Source organism: Puma concolor, chromosome B1 (genome assembly GCF_028749965.1).
Source record: "Puma concolor isolate L17-30 chromosome B1, mPumCon1.1.hap2, whole genome shotgun sequence".
Lineage (NCBI taxonomy): Eukaryota > Metazoa > Chordata > Mammalia > Carnivora > Felidae > Puma > Puma concolor.
In genome coordinates, this window is record NC_141670.1 from 100,310,458 (window position 1) to 100,324,558 (window position 14,101).

Here is a 14,101-nt window from a genome sequence, read left to right on the forward strand (position 1 = left end):
GCTAATCACTCCAGCCTCCCGGAGGACTGTAGGCGGTCGGGGGTGGGAGCCCGGCGAGTCGGAGGCGCTGAGAAGGGGGATGATTTTTTTTTTCCTTTTTTTTTTTTTCTTCCTTTCTTTTTGGTCAAATCTTGGCCGGCGTCAGAGCAATAACAGCAAAAAGCTGCCGCAGGATAGATGGGGGTGGGGTCAGGTTTGCAGATAAATAACTTTAGTGGCGGGGTCTGAGGGAAGACCGTTAGGTTGTTATGCTAGTAATAACTCAGGGGTAAGGGGGTCGAGAGAAATAAAAGAAAGGCGGGGGGTGAGGGTCTGTTAGAGCGGGGAGGAAGGATTAAGCAAAGCCTGTCTGGGAATGCACAGTGCAGATTTGCTTTAACCATTTCCTGCCTCCTCTCTTTGGATGGGAGGGGAGAGAGCTGCTGCGCAACGTGACCCTACAGAAGCCAAACCAAGTCGTCCCCGTTTTTCCTCTGTCTACAGAACGAACTCCCTGAAGTCCAGGGCTAGCCAGACCCTAACCCTGCACCCACTGGCCCCCTCCCCTCCCTTCCAGGTGACGAGGGGCATCAAGGCCTTAGTACCAATGGCACTTTGGACTTCCTATAGGAAAAGCCAAGGGAACTCAGTGTTTGTTTTGTTTCCCTTCCCAAATGGATCCCAGGTGCCAGTAGCTAAACCTTGCAGTTTCAACAATAACAATGATAGCCCTTTGGAAAGATGGAGATCTTTTCCTGTTGCAAAGTTTGGAATTTTGATCTCTGTTGGAGTATTTCCCCCTTGACATTTTGTAACCAAAGGAATCCTGACGAAGTTTTGTTTCCTTTCGTGTTTTTTTTTTTCTTTTTGTCTGGGGAAAGGATAGATATGAGAAAAATAGAAATAAATAGAATGAAATCAAACTTTAAGAATGCCCATGTGCCACGTACTGCACTCCAATTAATTCCTGTGCTATCTACTGTGGCTAATTTTTGTAGTGGCATGAATTGCTTCATTAAAAAAGAAAAGTGACTGTTCATCAGGTGAGTATTCTTTCCCCTTTAAGGGAAACCATATAAAAAACACGAATTTAAGCCAAGGAATGCAAATATAGGGCATATGTCATACATTTCTGCCACAGTGACCCCACCAAATTTAAAACTTTTCTGAGCCCTGACATGATTCAGCTATGAGTAAATACTGCCCTCTGCTGTTCTCTGTCAGCCTGACATCCTTAGTCTCCTGGTTTCTTGCTGAAAATTAAATGCAGAGGCTAGAGAGATCTGGTTACAAGGCTAATTCCTCCTTCTTGCCTAGGGATAGTGGCAAAGAAAAAAAGACCTTTAGGAATCTCCTAATGCCTTTCCTTATTTAAGGGGAAAAATAAGGTTAAGAGCAATAGAGCAGACAGAAAATTCAGGTCTTCTGATGTAGACAGAAGAAAACTGTAAGACTAATGGAAATCTGAATACTAACAATGCTTTGAGCGATTCCTTTGTTTAGGTTAGAACATTCACTTTTGCATATACATATATGTATAATGACATATACAGAGTATATAACGAGTGAATTGGAAACAAAGTTAAATTTCAACATTTCTGTATTTTTAGGACTTGAAAACTTTTAAAAACTTTTTAAAACATTGGAAGGTTTTATTTTATTTTATTTTACTTTACTTTTTAAGTTTATTTATCTTGAGAGAGAGAGAGAGCACACATGTGTGCAGGCGCTTAAGGGGCAGAGAAAGACAGGAAGTGAGAGAATTTCAAGAAGGCTTTGTGCTGTCAGCATAAAGCCAGACACTGGGCTCCTTCTCACAAACCATGAAATCATGACCTGAGCTGAAACTAAGAGTCAAGAGTCAGATACTTAACTGACTGAGCAACCCAAGTACCCCGGAAAGCTTTTATTTTGAAAGAGAGACATTTTTAAGTCTTTTCTCAAACTCATACCTCTGCCAACAAGTTACAATCTTAATAACATTATTTTGGTGTAATTTAGCCAACAAACATTTGTAAATTAACTTCAGTGGAACTAAAACTTTTTTATCCTTTTTTTAAGTTTAAGTATAATTAGCATACAGTGTTATATTAGTTTCAGGTATACAATAAAATGCTTCAACAGTTCTGTACATTACTCAGTGTTCATCATGATAAGTGTACTCTTAATCCCCTTCACCTATTTCATCCGTCCCTCAGTCACCTGCCTTCTGGTAACCATCTGTTTGTTCTCTATAGTTAAGAGCCTATTTCATTGTTTGTCTCTTTTTTTCTTTGTGAAACCAAAACATTTGACAAACCATGGCTATGATGTATGATTTTAAGTAATATGAGGGGGTTTTATTTGTTGTTGTTTTTGCTCGTGCACAGTTCAGTAACTCAGATAGGCATGAATGGAAACATTTAGATATTTGTTGTAAGAAATCAGGTACTTTTGTTTGTTTCCTTGTTTGTTTAGAAAACCTGGGGAGTAATCTTCATATTCCATCTCTGTAGTATTAAATTTGTATCATTTATAAATGGATTTGATTTGGGAGAACAGGTGAAAATCATTCATTTTGTGGGATGAGGTGTTAATTTTGTATAATATATATTGTTTGAATTTTAAAAAAATGAGATATGGTAAAATTAAGTAATACACAAAATGTGTATATATTCAGTACATAAAATAACTTTTTGAGCAATTTTGAAAGAGGATTATCAAAAATGACTTATACTATGGCAGGGTTATTTGAATAGCTTTCCATGATAGTTACTTTCAAGTAACACATTCGTTTATAGACAAACACCATGCATAAAATTACAATCTATGTATACATAATTTATGATGTAAAGAAAGGTTTTACAAAAAGACAAGGGATGAAACCTTTATTATATTTTATTTTTTCTCTTGGGTTTCAAAATTGTGATAATACAATAAAATGTGATTTTCAAAATTGTGATAAAATGTAAGGATTCCCCCCAAAAGTTAAGTAAAAGAAAATAAAGACATATAGAGATTATACGCCTAAAAAAACAAAGTTTACTTTATCTCTGCTGTTCCACCAAAAGCTTAATTATTTTAAGAAAAGGATTACTTAATGAAAGCTTTCAAGAAAGATGAAAATAGATGCTCCTAAGAGAGAAAATATTTATCAATTTTTTAAAAATGTTTATTTATTTTTGAGACAGAGAGAGAGAGAGAGCAGGGAAGGGGCAGAGAGAGGGGAACAGAGGATCTGAAACAGGATCTCTCCATGCTGAGAGCAGAAAATCCTATGCGGGGCTTGAACTCACAAACTGTGAGAACATGACCTGAGCTGAAGTCAGACACTTAACCAACTGAGTCACTCAGGTATATGTTCATTACTTTTAATAGACTATAGGGGAAATTGCATGTTTATGTCCAGGCATGAAAAAAACTAGAGAATACAGCTCATTTGAGCTTTGGACTGTACATTAAAACAAATAGCTTAAGGGGCACCTGGGTGGTTCAGTCGATTAAGCATCTGACTTCAGCTCAGGTCATGATCTCACAGTTCATGGCTCGATCCCCGCATTGGGCTCTGTGCTGACAGCTCAGAGCCTGGAGCCTGCTTTGGATTCTGTGTCTTCCTCTCTTTCTGCCCCTCTCTTGCTCTCATTCTGTCTCTCTTTCTCTCTCTCTAAAAAAAAAAAAAAAAAAAAAAAAAAAATGAATAAACATTAAAAAAATAGCTTTGTAAAAATTTGTTACTCTGATCTGTACACATTTGCCATCATTACTTCATTAAGTGTCTGAAGTTATTTGTTTTTTCATGTTTTAGACCCCAGTTGAAGAAGCTAAGGTTAATCATACCCTGTCCAGAAAAGGATTCTCCTTCCTACTTCATTTTCTTCCCACTTCTCCCCTCTCTCCCTCACTCTTCTCTCCCTATTTTCCTCTTTCCCTTTCTTTCCCTCTCTTCCTTCTGCTCCTCTCCTTTCTTTTCTCTTCCCTTCCAATTCCCTCTCCTCTCTTCCTGTCTCTCCTCTAGGTTTTCTGTTCTCCCCTCCTCTCCCTTCCTATCCCTTTTGCTTCCTTCCCTTTACTCTCCAACTATACTTGGCTCACTTTATTTTACTCTATTCTACCTTACTCTCATCTCCTTATCATTTTTCACTACCATTACAGGACTCAGAGGCAAGCATTCTCATGAGTGGAACGTGTATCTTTTTGTTTCCATGTTTTTGTGAAATATATTATATAGTTTTCCTGTATTTTTAACTGAAATAAATGATTTGGGTTATATTGTGTATGTGTCTCATCCTATTTATTATCTTTTTGTTTTTTTTTCTTTACCAAGCACTATGTTTTAAAGACTTATACATGTTGCTATGTGTACATCTAGAGTATTGTTTCTGACTTTTGCCTTTTACTGCAAAGAATGTGTCCATTATTCTTAACCCATATCTACTTACACAGTTGTAGACATCCAGTTTGCTTCCAATTCCCTGACATCACAAATTAGTATGCAATGAATACCCTTGTAATTGTCCCCATATGGAAATGAATGTCTTTGGGATATATAATGTCAAAGGAAGAGGTCTCGACTCCATACCTGAAATGAACAGCTGATTGCTTGCTAAACAAGAAAGAGCTGTGTTTATAGGACACAGTATTTCTGAGCAAAGAAGAGAACTGATCTTAGGTTTGGGGAAGCATGGCCGTCAGAGATGGCAAACTTTCAGAAATGTGAGGAGTTAGAGACTGGTTAACTTTTAGCTGTGGAATTGAATCTACTAGACTATAATTTTTGCAGATAGGCTGAATTTCAGATATGTGGGTACTGTTGTGAATTTAACATTAATCTGGGATAGGTTTAACACTGGGTCTTATAAACAGGTTCTTGATACATTGAAACAAGTGGATAGAATTTTTGTCCTTACCTATGTTATTTCTCACTCATTTCTTTGTTTGGCTCTGTGGTCTTCCAACTTTTTGTGCTAAATATTTAATTCAGTATTTTAGATTTTTTTATTTCCTAGTAAAAATAGTTAAAGCTATAAACTTCCTCAAAGTACTAGATTAGCCTTACTCCACACAAAAAAAGTTTAATTATAAAATATTATGTGTAGTGATTTCATTATCTTTCACCTTTAAATATTCAGTAATTTATTTTATGGCTTCCTCTGTAGCACAAGATTATTTATTATTTATAATTTATAAATTATATAAGTATATATAAATTATATTTATAAGTTATTTATAATTTAAAAATATGTGAAAACTAATCAACAGGTCTCTCCTTCAGCAAACACTGCTGCTTTTCACCATCTTCTGTGGTACACAGAATCTATATTCGTTTGTTATTATTTAGTCACTATGTTATATTCAAAGACAATAGACTGTGATAGAAAGAAATCTTTAGTTTCTCTCCTCTCATCTTTTCTTAACCTACTCCAAAGCAATCTGCTGAAATGTTTCATATCAGGGTAGCAGTTGAATGGCACCTCTTTCTCCCTTATTAACTTTTCTCATCTGCCTTCCAGAACTCCATTTCTGCCTCATGGACCACTACTTTTTCAGACTCAGATATTTTACTAGTTAGCACCCCAGAATTGAAGAAACAAACTGTTCCCTTCTCTTTCTTACGTTCTCAATTCCTTGGTAATTTCATCCTGTCTCAAAACTTCAAATAAGCTGATAACACTCAGAAAAGATTGTGAATTCTATGGTTCTTGGGTGCAGGGTTCTATCCAAAACCATTTAGTTTATTAATTATGCTATTCAAATCTTATTTACCATTACTGATTTTCTTTTGGTTTCATGTATTGATACTAAAAAAGGCATATTAAATCTGCTTTATGATTGCTGATTTAAATCTCTTTATGGTTACACAGGCATTCTTATTTTGTATTTCAAGACATTATATAAATATGCATAACTTATAGATATATATATTATATAGCATTTTAGAAATTTTATATAATTTTTATATGTTTTTCATCAATTAAATGTTTTCTAATTAAGATGTGACTCTCTTTATTCCAAATAATGTACTTTCCTTTAAAGTCAAGTTTTGTCTAATATATGCACAGGTAACCAGTATTCTTTGGTATTATCATGGTAAATTATTTTCTATTCTTTCACCTCCTATTCTGTACTCTAATGTTTTAAAAGTGTCTTTTGACACAGCATCATTTTTGAAAATGCGTTCCTTGTTTTTTTAAAACAACATTCTACTTATTGTCTCTTAACTGGAGCTTTTTGACTAGTTATACTTAATGCAATTGCTCTCATATTCCTATCTTCTTATTTTGTGTTTTGCTTTTTTTTTCTCTAGTTTTACGGTTTTGTTTATTTCTATGTTTCTTACCTGCTTTAATTTGTTAGATATTTCTTTCACTTTCTCCTACTCCTTTAGATGAAATATGCTCTGTTTGGGCCATTTTAGTTTTATCTCTAGAAATCACAAAATGTGTTCTTCTCAAAGTTTATAATAATTTAATACCTTAAGGAAAAAAGAGGCTTCTTCTTGAGCAATACATTTTATATACATTCATTTACTTTCCAACTTACATCTTAATTTGGTGTTGTTTCTTAATTCTTTATTTTATTTTAAGCTTGCACATATTTTTGTTTTTAATTTTTGCTTTTAAAAAGTCAATAATGTATTTCACAGCTTTTTTTTTTTTTTTTTTGCTTTTCAATCTGTCTTCTAACACAAGCCTTCTATCCTGAATTACTTGCATTTCTGCTTGAAATATATTTTTTTTGAATTTCCTTTACAATAACAGCTGCTGGTAGAAATACTTTGTAGTGTCCCTGTTCCTGAAAGTTTTTTTCTTTAAAAATAAAATTCAAAATTCAAAATTATTTTAGAGTCACTTTGACATAGGCTTTTTGTCATATGCCATTTTAGTGCAAATATGAATAAAACAATAAAGAGTATTTCTAATACTTCATATTGATAGTTCATTTCACATGAATCTTTTTTTCTCAAAATCATCATTATTCATATATAACAGCACAGTTTAGTTACACAAAAGTTTGACTTTCATTTTGCTGTCAATCTAGTTCTAATTTCCTTTTATCTCTTGCATCAGAGATACTTACACATACTATTGTTAAAATACCTCTTTATTTTTGATATTTTGCAGTTTTATTTTGGTATATGTATAGATGTAAAGGTGATTTGTAATTCTGCTTAGAAATTGAAGTCTTCATGATATAAATTATTCTTTCATCATTTCTGGGAACTTGCATTATTTCTGCCATTATATTTGCAGATACTACTCTTTCACCTTGCTTTTCCTCCTTTAACTCTAATTATATATATATATATATATATATATATATATATATATGTATATATATATATACGTATATATATTAATATATATATATACGTATATATATATATATTAGTAATTCTCATATCTTCTATGTCTTGTAATATCACTTCAATATTTTTCTTTCATTTTCTCTATGCTTAATTCTGAAAAATTTTTCTGACTTGTCTTCTAGTTCACTAATTCTCTTTTCAGCTGTGTCTAACCTACTTCTAAACTCATCCATTTATTTTTCAGTGTAATTACTGAATTCTCATACCTTCATATCCTACTGTGTTTTGTAGTCAACTATATCCCACAGATATTTTCCAGCTTGTTTTCTATTTATTTAAACAGGTTAAACATAGTTTTGATATTGTTTTGAATGTGTGTCTGACAATTCTAATATCAGAAATATGTAATCATCTGTTTCTGCCTTCCATTGTTATTGGTAGTTTTTGTTCATAGTAAATTGTTTCTTTGTTTAACTAGTTAAGTTTAAAACTTAACTGTTAATTTTAATTAGCAAATTATTTGTGATGTTCTATGAGGCTTAGGATGGGTGTTCTTCTGTGAAGATCTTATTATGCGTCAGTTAGGTACATGTAGGTTACATAGTCTGCAACCACTAGCGTTTTCACTGAAGCTAAGGTACAAAGAATAAAACATTAAAAACAATAAAAAGCAATAGTATTTTATAAATCACTAAGTAATGCTGCCGAGTAAACCACAAAAAAATGCTTTCTCATAACTAGATTTTTATTTAAAGACTTCTTTTAAACTAATTTAGATTGTTGTTATGTGTCATTCTTTTGTATGTATAAAAAGGAAGCTATAAGCCAGATAAATTGGACAAAGTACACTTAAGATTTTTTTTCACATTGAAAATCCAGCTCAAAGTGGTATAGTATTTATTGGAAAAGTGCTTCATCACCCTGTATTTTATTTTATTTTTTCCTAACATACTGCATATTTGATGTTCATGTACAGTCAATGATAATTAAGTCACAATTGCTGCTGGGCCTTTAGCAAATATAATACATATCCTGACTGCTGCATGTTAAATGAGAACCCCCTCCTCAAAGAAAAAGTGAATCTTGGAACAAAGAAACATGGTTAATTCACAACTTGAGCTTTTTTTGTTGGTTTGTTGGTTTGTTTGGTTGGTTGGTTTGTTGGTTTTTGTCCTACACTACCTCACTAACATGATTTTGAGAGCTGCCTTGTGGCTTCAACTTCCTAGGGATGGGTTGCCCTTTCTCCATTGCTAGTCTAATCAGTGCCAAGGTAACTTTATTTTCAGTGTTTTGGAGAAAGCAGGATGACTAGGTATATATACAGTTATCTTAACCGAGAACTTGTGATTTGGGGTCTATATCTTTAATAGGAGAGCTTATCAATTAGTCTCCACCCTCTCAGAGAAGTCTGAGCTTTTTCTTAGTTTTCACACCCTACCATACCTTAAAAGTCAAAATTTGTATTTATAAATTTTTGCAAATGTCCTCACGACAAGAGCTACTTTAATTTTGAAATTAGCTCTGTGGGTTTTCATCTTTTTCTAAACTGTATATGGTAATTCCTGACTATCCTATAATGTCAGTGTTTTATAATTTGATAATTTTAGTAGTTTTTAGTGGTAAATAATAGCCTGGCATATTACTAGAATTAAAAAAAAATCTCCTTTATTTTTTGAAATATTTTTCTCTTTCCAGTTTTTTTTTTCCTCCTTTGGGAAATCTTATTTTTTGGTACTTATCTGTAAGCCTGTCATCTTTAGCTTTTCTTGCTGTCTTCTGGGAAATTCCTTAATCTGATGTTCCAACTCACTAATTCACTGTTCAAATATATCCATCTAATCTACCATCGATTAACCTTTTGTTCTCTTTATATCAACTCATACTTTTTCATACCTAATATGTTGACTTCATTTTAAATACATTTTTATTCTTGTCTTATATTGACAATATCTACCATCCATCAATCAACTTTCTATCTTTAACATACTTATTTTAGATTCTTGCTCCATCTGTCAAAATTCTCTCCTTATTATGACCCATTGTCCAGTTTGACTTTCTCTAAGGTACTGCTTTTCTTATAGTTTAGTTATTTCTGCTTAGGAGCTCTTGCTCTGGTGGGTGTTGACTGTGCTGGCAATGTGTAATGTGTGCCGAGAAGGCATCAAAAGCCAGACCTCAGTCTGTGAGTTAAGAGCAGGGGTTGGCAAAAGTTTTCTAAAGGCAAGATAGTTAATATTTCAGGTGTTGAGGGCCAGACAGTTTCTGTCACACCACTTATTAACCTTGCCCTTGTAATGTAAAAGCAGCTGTAGATAATATAGAAAGTATTGGGTATGGCTGTGTTCCAATAAAACTTTATTTACAAAAACAAGAGGCAGGCCCAATTTGCCCTGCAGGCTCTCATTTGCTGACCACTGTTTTAGAGCATGGAACATTAGAATTGCACTGAAAACTCTACTAGATGACAGCTGTTGATTGTTCCCATTTGTAATCTTTTTTTATACATATATGTGTGTGTGTATGTATGTGTATGTATATATATATGTATATATATAGTCAATATTTTAAATATGATTCAAAATTTCTATGCCTGTTTTATATCAACTGCACTTTTTTCTTTTTACCTTCTGACCTTTTGTAGTCTTGAATTTTAAGCTGTGAGGTGTAGTATGATTGGGAAGAGACAATCTCCCTAAACTACAATCCACAGCACTGTGGATTTTTAGAGAGAGGAGAGGATATTCAGTGCCTACAGGCAAGTGGTCAATCTGTACTTATTTCATGAGGACCCTGATGCCTAGGCTGTTGCTGCCAATTTCTGTAGAGAAATAGGCAGTAATTGTCTCTAGGCAACACAGGGTAAACACAAAAGTTATTTTTTTCCTAAACATTTATCCTCTTTAGTCTTTTATAAAACTTTTTTGGCCCATATTATTTGGTACTTAGGTTTCTTTTTCCATTATCTGTATGTCGTTAGTTTACACACACGTGTGCGCACACACACACATATATAATATATATGTTTATTCATCATTTTTTTTTTATTCTGGCCAGTGTTCAATTTCCAAAGATTATGTGGAACCACCGTGTATGTAAATAAATCTGAAACTACATGATGGAAACTAAAATCATATTTTTTAACATCACACTTATGGGAGAAACAAAATGAAGGGTTAGCTTTAAAATCCTTCATAATATAGTACATGTGAGTTTGTGAGCAAACCCGCTGGAATGGAAATTGCTTATACTAAATGTGAGACTAGGTTTCTCAATATTGTGGCATTTGCCACAAACTAGTAATTACATACCATAATTTGGAGAAACTGCTCAGTCCAACAACTGCTTGTGACAATTTACCCTTCTGTTGAAATATATAATATGTCAAGTGTTAGTCATATTTTACCTTCACAGGTATAAATATCAATTTATCTCAAACTAAAAATATATGAATATGGGCAATAATCAAAACATTGTATCAATACTTAAATGAATCTGGCATTGAATTTCATGCTAGAATATAATGAGAATAAAGAGAATGGGTGTCTTTAACTTATATATAATTTATATATTTGTCATGCCAAAGAAATGTTAAGTGGAATGATATGATAATCACTCTAGGTCTCCTAGATTTTTAACGTATGAAATATTTTGAAAATACTAAACAACACTGAATTAACAGGTGAATGGAGAATTAGGAGAGTCCCTTCAGAGGAGCGGATTCTTTTTTTTTTTTATTTTTAATTGTTTTTATATATTAATTTTGAGAGAGAGGAAGAGACAGAGCATGAGCTGGGGAGGGGCAGAGAGAGAGGGAGACACAGAGTCCGAAGCAGGCTCTGGGCTCTGAGCTGTCAGCACGTTGCCCGACGCAGGGCCCAAACCCACAAACCACAAGATCATGACTTGAGTTGAAGTCCCACACTCAACCTATTGAGCCACCCAAGCACCCCCGGAAGACCTGATTCTAAGAACACAAGTAACCTTGAACCACAGCTAACATATTAGCATATTTTCTATTTTAAATTGATTTGTGGGGTGCCTGGGTGGCTCAGCCATTAAGCATGGGACTCTTGATACCAACTCAGGTTATGATCTCGTGGTTTGTGTGATTGAGCTCTGGGTAGGGCTCGTTGCTAACAGTACGGAGCCTGCTGGGGATTCTTTCTCTCCCTCTCTCTGCCCCTCTCCCACTTGTGCTCAAGCTCTCTCTCTCTCTCTCTCTCAAAATAAATAAATAAATTTAAAAAATTATTTGAGAAAATGAAATGTCGACTACTATAAGACTGCTTTATGTTATATGATTGCTTGATGAGCATTCCCTTGCCATTATAATAATTTTATACACATATTATCTTATTGGATGAATAACATTTTGCCATATGAATAGGCCAGAAATTATTAGTTGTTCCTTTAATATTGATATTCAGGATTTTTTAGGTTATTTTGCTATTAAAATTTATGCTTTGATAATTGTCATTCATTCATCCAGAAAAATTTATTGAAAAATAACTGTATGTCAAATACTTCATGAGCTATAGAGAATGCAGAGGTGAGTAAAATAGATACAACCTCTACCATGTTTAGTCAAATTAAAGAAATTTTAAAAGAATCTAAACTTGTTACTTATTGCCAAGTTGCTTTCCAAAATGATGTACCAGTTTATAATCAAAACCAAAGTATATCAGAATTCTCCTTCCACCAAACAAGAAACAAATACATTTGAATATAACACACCTTAAATCCTGACCCATTTAAGGGGTAAAAAGGGGTGTTTTCCTGTAACATGTATTTTATTACATTTTATTTTATTATTTTTTAAATGTTTTAATGCTTATTTATTTTTGAGAGAGAGACAGACAGAGCACAAGCAGGAGAGGGGCAGAGACAGAGACACAGAATCTGAAGCAGGCTCCAGGCTCTGAACTGTCAGCATAGAGCCCAACGTGGGGCTCAATCCCACGGACCTGAACTGAAGTTGGACGCTTAACCAACTGAGCCACCCAGGCACTGCTATTAAAATTTAAATATTAGCTATTTGTTTCCCTTTTGTTGAAATTATTCATGTTTGCTGCATTAATCAACAAGGGTCTCATTTTTTTTGGTTGTTACTGCTATAGTTGTTTAATCTATTTATTTTTCTTTATAAACACCTACCTTTCTTTTAAATTTGTAATTCTTTCCTTTAAGCAGATACTAAATAAGTGCTCATAAAACTTTAATTCTAGTTTCTTCTTTCTGCTCTTCCTTCTACATCTGTGTCTTCATTATGTTGTATCAATTGGAATAATACCGAAGGGCCAGGGAAAATAAATAATTTTGTTTTCTCTGAATCTAGCATGATGCCTAGAATTCATATCGTATCCAACGAATGTCTGTTCTGTTAAATTCCATCCCATGAAGGATGCCTAAAAGTTAAAATAAATAAAATTTCAAAAAGCAATAATAAATTGTTTTAATGTTACAGTCTAAAATGTTGTTTTCTAAAATGTGGTAAAGGGTGGTATTCACAGATAAACCCAGGGGTCTCAGAAGAGGATATTGAACAGTATGACAAATAAGAAAAAACAAAAACTCAAAACTCTATGATGGGTGTTATAACTTGGCATTCACCTTCCATTCAAACTGTCCAGCCTACCTTTAGTATGCATTTCCAGAAGCCTTTTTTCAGATACTGTCTTACCCATGGTTCTTCACAAAGTGTTCCTCTATTTAAATACATACACATGGAATTTGTTAGGTAAACATATACAACAGCCATCTTCATTTTGCTTTAGCTCTTTCTTTGCCAGCCAGCACAGCCATGGATGCATATCCACACTGGTATGCCAGTGTCTAATTTGTGTGTATTGAGAAGCAACACTCATATCATTTGTAGCTGCCACTAATTCCTAACCCCTGAATCACATGTACTTTGGTGTTCTGGTGAAATTAATTGTTCCACATGGCTAATTCCACATGGCTAATTGTTCCACATTGCTAATTCATGTGGCAGAAGTCATAATGCCTATGGTGGGACATTTCTGTTTCTATCATCATCACAATAATTCTGAAAGGAACTCATTCTTTAAATGTCTTTCTTGAAACAGCTAGCCTGCCTAACAGTTCCTACAACTGGGACTTGACTGATACAATCACAGGTGATGATAACTATTTCACTTTCATTTCTTTTCAAAATAAAAGAAAAATTCTATGGTATCAGAATATTTACCTCCTATTTAACATCACATATCTTCCTTTTGAATGAAGAGTGGTCTACGTGAATAGTTGTAACTAAAGACAAGCATAACTAATTCATCAAGATTTGATTAACATGATATTGTTTAAACACAACAAAGATTCTCTTTAATAAAGAAGATTCAAATCTCATGAGTCAGAAGTAGTGAACACAATACACATTGGAATAGAGAAAAAACTCAGAACTTGGCATAAACTAGAAGACAAAAGAAGCATAATGCAGTAATACTTAAGCATTTTGATATTTTATGGTACTCAAAGCTCTTATTAAAAGAAACAGTGCATTATCTGTACTATTGAGTTGGAATATTCCAGATGTCTCTAGTCTTTATAAACATATCACAAGATCTTAATTCTTTGTTTATTTGAACTGCTCCTTAGTCATGTCTCCTTTTCATTCCATTCTTAATCACTGAGTCTGTGATTAAAAATGGCAAACATGTGTTTTGAGAAGAAACTAAGCTATGATTTTGATTGTGGGTAGTAATTTTGGAATGGAAGAACATATTAACCTCTTCCTTTCCACCCCACCCATGAACTCACAACAAGACACAAGGAAACAGTAAATACAAAGTAAGCAAAGCATGGAAAGTAAACTAC